The sequence below is a fragment of the Triticum aestivum genome, chromosome 2B, assembly GCF_018294505.1.
Source record: "Triticum aestivum cultivar Chinese Spring chromosome 2B, IWGSC CS RefSeq v2.1, whole genome shotgun sequence".
NCBI classification, from domain to species: Eukaryota; Viridiplantae; Streptophyta; class Magnoliopsida; order Poales; family Poaceae; genus Triticum; species Triticum aestivum.
Genome location: NC_057798.1, coordinates 730,562,438 through 730,569,811, shown reverse-complemented (window position 1 = coordinate 730,569,811; position 7,374 = coordinate 730,562,438).

The following is a 7,374-nucleotide window of genomic DNA, read 5'->3' as shown; positions in this document are numbered from 1 at the left end:
CCGCGTCTTCCCCGGCTCCGCGTCGTCCCCTTCCTAGGCCTCGCTGTCGTCCATCTCCTTGGTGCTCTCGGCGCGGCGTGGTCAATGTGGTCAATGACATTCCATCGGGAGAGTACTGTACGTGTAGAGGCTGACAGCTGGGTCCACAGCCACAGCCTAGTTTTTTTGTGATTTGCCAAGTAAGTTGCTCTGTCAGGCCTGTTGGGCTGCAAATCTTTCAAGACGAGGAGAGCTTTCATTCGGCTGGCCGAGAAAATGGCCCATTAGTAATGAGAAATGGGTTGTACATTTTTAAAACACATCAAACCGGCAGTTAGTTTCAAATATCTTTTTTTCATTTCGAGATTTTAAATTACATTAATTTTTATGCGTGGAGAATTTGTTGGATTTTATATTGATATACATTTATTTTTAAAATCAGTTTGAATGTGAGTCGAAATTTCGGGATTAAAAACAGTTCGGACCGCACCGCAATATGCAAAATTTCGTATAAGTTTTTAACCGTGGCCACAATATGGGCTGTAATGCTAACAAAAAGAATATGGGCTCCAAAAAAACCTTAAGAATTAGCAAATGGGCTGTAAATTATTAAAAATAATGGCAGATGGGTTGTATGCTATTTTCCACAGATTTGAGGCTTTCCTAAAAAAAAGGTTGACGCACAAGCAGTTACTGTTGGATGGTCATCGAACGGCCGTCGTGCTTCTTCAATCTCTGCTCTTCCTGCTCCAGCCGCTCAAACAAGCGCCGGCGGGACTGCCTGCTCCCTCCTCCCCGCGGCCGGCTCTGACAGCTCAGACCCACTAGTTATATCTTCGTACGCAAGGTAGTGCCTCCTTATTACGCACAAAAAAATGAATACTCCCCCTGTTAGCTGGGACCCAGTATAGTGGCAAGTTGACTTGTGGGCCTACTAAGTTGACGGGGACGGAGGGCTTTGTCAACTTAGTCAATATGCACGATTCTAGCTCCAGTGACCGTACGATGTCCATCCAACGGCCGTAGTGCTTCTTCAACCTCTGGTCTTCTTGCTCCAGCCGCCCAAACCCGCGCCGGTCGTGCCTCGTGCTCCTGCCTCCCGTGGCCAGCTGCGATGCGGCGGAGGCATCACCGCGTCCTACTACTCCCACCGCTGGCCAGGCCATCCCTCTACTCACCCACACCCCATGTTATTCTGCGGCGACGGCAGCCTCACACCGCAGCGAACCAGTGAACCCTCGTACTCCTCTATGCATGGGCATCTACTGCCGCGTCTTCCCCGGCTCCGCATCGTCCCCTTCCTAGGCCTCGCCGTCGCCCACTGCCCTGGTGCTCTCGGCGTGGCGTGGTCAACATGGTCAAGGAACAGCTTCCATCGGATGTGGACTGTACGTGGAGAGGCTGACAGCTGGGTCCACGGCCGCAGCAAGGAAGTGCCTCCTTATTACACGCAAAATAATTATTCCTCCACCTGACAGCGGGGACCCACCAGATGGGCCACCATATTTAGCGAAAAAAACGTTTCCCCCCTGACTGCTGGGACCCACCAGCTACACCTTCGCATGCAAGGAAGTGTGTCCGGGCAAAAAAAAACGATTCGCCCCCCTGACTGCTGGGACCCAGCAGCTACATCTTCGCACACAAAGCAAGTGCGTCCGGGAAAAAAAACCTATTCGCCCCTCTGACTGCTGGGACCCACCAGCTACATTTTCGCACGCAAGGAACTGCCTGACAGTCGGGACCCACCTGATCGAAGCGTACGTAGCGTTGTCATTCTGGTCGCGAACTTGTATGTACATATATATTGGTCGATGTAGAGGCGCGCACGTGTCATAGTAGAGGCGCGTATGTGTCGTAGTAGAGGCATGCACGTAGCATGTACACGTACGTACAGCGGCGAGGGTGCAAGAAAGAAAAAATATGGCCACGTACGTACATACGGGCAGGGTCTCGAACGCCTACTCGTGCATATGTACATGTTTGGGTCGGAACGGAGAAACAGCGTCGTCGTCGTGTTCATGGGGAGCCAACCAGCTGGGTCGGAACGGAATGCGTGGTCGTGTTCATCAGGAGGGCTTGGACGGAACAGGCGATGGAAACGAGGCCTGGCGTACCGCACAACGGAGGAAACGGCCTTGTGTTCGACCGGCCACGTTCGAAACGGGGTCCTGTTGATCGGGAGGGGCATGGCGTACCGCAAAATGGAGGAAACGGACCTCCTACGGTCGAAACGGGGGTCCTGTTGATCGGGAGGGGTGTGGTGTACCGCAAAACGGACGAAACGGACCTCCTACGGTCGAAACGGGGGTCCTGTTCATCGGGAGGGGTGTGGCGTACCGCAAAACGGACGAAACGGACTTGTGTTGGAGCGCTACGGTCGAAACGGGGGGAGGGGTGTGGCGTACCGCAAAACGGGACTCCACAGGATACTGTTCATCACCACCATCGACCTCCTCCAGCCTCCACGGGCTACCGTCGACCTCCTCCAGCCTCCACGGGCTCCTGTTCATCCAGCCTCCACCGGCTACTGTTCAACCACCCCTCCACGGGCACCCCTCCACCGTCTACTGTTCATCAAGCCCTCCACACCACAGAGTCTTGTTCAACCACCCCTCCACGGCCACCCCTCCATCGTCTATTGTTCATCCATCCCTCCACACCACGGGTTCCTATTCATCCAGAGGCAATGCCACCACTCAATGTTCATCCACCCCCCCCCCCCGCGCAACGCTCACTGTTCATCCCAGAGGCAGCATTGATCGGCTTCAGTTAGCAGTAGTAGCGAAGGAATCGCTCCATCGGGTTCAGTGAATAGCCATCGATTGATTGCTCGGGTTCAGTAACGTGTAGCCTGCAGTGCAATCGCTCGGGTTCAGTTAGAGCTCACGCCTCGCTCGGCTTCAGTTAGAGCCAACGCCTCGCACACACGCGCGTATGTATGAGAGAAACGCGCATCGCTCCGCCCCTGACCTCCCACCGTAACCGGCAACTCCCGAAAAATTTCCTCCCCCTCGCTTCTACCACGGTTTTTTCCGTCATGGATGGCCCAAAGAATGTCATGCAGCTGCGTCTCCAGCCCGCCCAGGATGAAAAGCCCATTTTCTGTCATGATTTTTTGTCATAGAAGTAGGAGCCCACCATATCAATGATCATACCGGGTTTTGTCACAATTATCGTCATAGAAGTGTCATATGTATGACAGGAAAAAAATTTGTTCGGCCCAAAATGTCACGGATGTGTCTTTTTTGTAGTGCATGATTCTCCACGCATACGCATGTACGAAGAGGAGGAAGCCGAATTAGATCGGCATGATAATTTGGATGCCCTGGAGGAGGAGCGCGATGTCGCTAAGGCCCATTCCGCATTTTATTAGCAACAGGTTCGACGATACCAAAGCAGAGAAGTGCGTGCCAAAACTTATAATATTGGCGAACTCGTTCTACGCTTACCAGAGAAGAAGAAGGACAAGCTCAAACCCAAGTGGGAAGGCCCCTTCATCATTGACAAAGTTCTCACTGGAGGAGCGTACCGCCTACGTAATGCATCCGATAACAGACTCGAGCCGAACCCATGGAACGCGGCCAGACTCCGGAGATTCTATGCCTAGCGCCGAACTCAGTGTCCGTCTCCTTAACCCTTCTTTTTCAATTATGCTCCCTCCCTTTTTTCCTTTCTCAATCTCTTTCTTTTCACACAAGTATTTCATACAGTACGGATTCCCGGATTACTCCGGCCGCACTATGTGTGTAAACTTTACCTGGGGCTTCCTATATGGAAGCTTAATATAAATTACTTTAAGGGCTTCTTGCCCATCACACATGCGTTTCTTTTTCCGTGTGTGCCTTTTCTTTACCAATATATGCATCGATATGACTTAAGACGTGGCCAAGCTAGGTTTCCTGGCTCCTGTGTTTATGCCCTATGTTCCCGTTAATTCGGCTAGGGCATAAGGGGAGCACCTCTGTGATTGTTACTGACGGTTGAGCCGGATGTGTACCTCAGACTGGGTGAAGCCGAAAGCTAGTTTCCTTAAGAGAATATTAGGTCGGTGAACAAAAGATGTCTTCGTTTATTATAACTTTAATCCCCAGATGTTTTGTGTCCTGCGCTTTGGTTTGCAGTCCAGACATGTGCCTTGACACATGCTTACCCAGGGAAAGGAACCCTTAACGGAACTATTCTCCCTGGAAGATGTTTCTTGCTAACCATGCAATATAACATAACTAGTTGGGTACTTGTCTATTCAAGCACTTATGACCCCTACGCCTGGTCTCCACGCATACTCCAGTTTTATATAACCGAGCGGGTATTCGGACACACCCCGGACTTTAGGATCCGGGGGCTGAAGCGAAAAGGTCCGCCACGACAAATGATTTTAAATCCGGCTAGGGGCTACTTATGTCCATCGAATTACACAGTCATTTGGACTGATTATATTCTTCCTCTATACCATCCAACGGGCTATCTAACTTACAATCCTGTTGAGAATACTTTGCGGCTAACGCCACCTGGTCATATACCAAACTCACGGGAATTTCTTGCCCATCTGGCCCGGCCGGTCCAACTTTGGCCATATGGTTCGGATCCAGCTTGGTGTAGCGCGTCTTCACCATCACCCATGCTTCTCTTGCACCTTGCCGACAGGCGGATATCTTCCACAAACGGAAGCGCTGTCGTGCTCCCTGAAGCATGTCCACAAGCCCCCCATGCCCTTTGGCAGGGAGCTTGATGGCCACAAAGACCGCACAATGCCCCACATCACCTGCCGAGCTCGCTCGTGCAGTTGTGAGAGGTCCTGCAGTAAATCACCTGCAGACGCGGGCATCTCCTCCTCAGGGCAACCCATCAACATTCCTGCAAACATAACTTTTTCAATATGCTTCCTCGCCGAACTATACCATGGTTCGATTAGGCACTTATGATAAATGCCGTGGCGAAGCCTTTTGTTCTCCTTCACGGAATCCGCCAGCTGTGCACAGACGTCTTTCAATTCCATGTCTAGCCGAACATTGGCATCTTGAAGCATATTCTTATCATGCTTCACTTGCGTCAGGATGCGCTCACCGGCCTTTAGTTGCCTCTGGAGATGTGACTCGTCCTCCCCGCCGTCCTCCGGATTTACTCCGGGGTTGTCTACAGAACTCTCTGTTAAATTTGTCATACTAACCGGCTGCCAACTGGTGCATTTTCATATAATTCAGATAAATATTACCACATGAGGCCTTCTGGGATTCCTCTAGCTTGGCAACTGTGGCCCTCAGCTGAGTCTTGCACTCCTCTAGCTCCCGAGCCAATTGCTCATTCTTATGAACAAGAATCTGCGCAGGAATTGATACTTAAAACTGTTGTTTCAACCGTTTCAAGTCTCAGGGGCTACTACTATATACATGATTATCAAGCTTTCTTACCCGTATATCTTTGGTATACTGGACTGTCGCCTGGGCGAGTCCGCTTTGAGCAGCTCGGATGTACGTGTCTCCCAAATTGAAGGCATTAAATGCCTCTTCGGAGAAGATGTTGTTGCGAAGCACGGCCCATCGATGCCGATGATCCATGGTGCTCTCTACCTCCGAATTGGTGGCGGAGAGCATATCTACATCCTCTGTCGGAGGACTATGCGGCATCGGCCCTGCGTCCGCCTCCTCTCTCGAAGTTGGTCTTGGAGCCCGAGTGGTGGAGGCGTGGTTGGCAGGATCTCCAGATACAGTCTGGATACTCCTCTTCCTGCCGAAATGTACGAAGGGCGTTGTTATGCTTCAAACGACAACAAAATTGCATGACAGGTTGTTTTCTTACCTCTGTAGAGGCGTGTCGATTCTAATCGCCTTCCTCTTGAGCCTACCCAATCCGGACGGCTGTGGCTGACGGGTCCCTAGGGGCTCAGCCCTGTGCTCCAAACGTCGCTTCTACAAAAGTACGACATATCAGGGATAACGTGTGACATCAGGAAAGAATTCTCTTCGGAGGATCGAGTTTTCGGCTTGGCTTACACGCGACGAAGGTAACAGTCCGGGATAATCGGCAGTAATAGCCACTTGTGCGCCGTCACGGCTCGCCCAATAAAATATCCCGTCAACAAGCTCCACGGCCGCATCTAGGTCTTCTTCGAGTCTGGGATCCAGGGCCCTTTCGGGGTCCTCTGGCTGCGGAGAAGGGCTGGTGATTCCTTCCACGTCCCTCCTCAGTTCCTGCTTGGAAATATCAACGCGGGTGAACTTTAGCAAAGAACGCCACAATGAGTGAAGCGATAAAATAAATAACGACTTACCCAGTTTGGGGGATTGTACATGGAGAATCCGTCTCGCGGTTAGATATGGAGGAGTCCGGACCCTTACGGCCGGACAGTATCCTTGCCAGAGCGGTGGGGGAGTCCGGATCCTTACGGCCGCAGCGGGTGGCATCGTCTGTCCCGTTGTACTGCCACATGGGATTGCTCCGATATTGAAGCGGCTGCACTCCCCACATTATACATATTGCCATCACCTCGACTATCGTCAGTCCGGATTTGGCCAATAACTTTATCCTGTTCATCAGGAAATGTATTTCCCTGGAATCCTCTTCTTGGGGGCCTCGGGGGCGCCAGCTTAGACGCGCCCTCAATGGAGAGTTACTGAACTTGGGGAGTCCTGTCCGGATTGGATCTGGAAGAGGAGCGTCATCAATATAAAACCACTCTGAAGCCCAGTTGTCTGGAGCCTTCTTGGGAGAGCTGGACAGGTATCCGGTCTCAGCAATACGCCATACTTCGGCCCCGCCCACTTGACATAGGGATTCTCCCTGGTTGCGGGGGACAAGGCAGAACAACTTCTTCCACAATCCGAAATGAGCCTCACAGCCTAGGAATAGCTCGCAAAGGGCGACGTACCCTGCTATATGCAGTATGGAGGCTGGGGTAAGATTGTGCAGCTGGAGGTCGTAGAACTCCAGAAGCCCGCGAATGAATGGATGAATAGGAAACCCTACGCCCCTTAACAGATGCGGAATTAAGCATATTCGCTCCTCTGGAGACGGATTGGGGGATCTCTCCGCTTGTTCTCCGCCGTTATAGGTGGCCACTCCGGCTCGCACAGGGACCATGAGTACCGGCGGGAGGAGCCCTTGGGTTTGTAAATCTATCAAGCAGCTATGAGAAACTGAACACTCTCCCCAGTCTCCCGGCTTGGGGCAAGGGGAGCGAGCAGAAGAGTTGCAACGACCGGTGATAACCCACAAGTATAGGGGATCTATCATAGTCCTTTCGGTAAGTAAGAGTGTCGAACCCAACGAGGAGCAGAAGGAAATGATAAGCGGTTTTTAGCAAGGTATTCTCTGCAAGTACTGAAATAAGTGGTAACACATAGTTTTGTGATAAGATAAATCGTAACGAGCAACAAGTAACAAAAGTAAATAAAATGC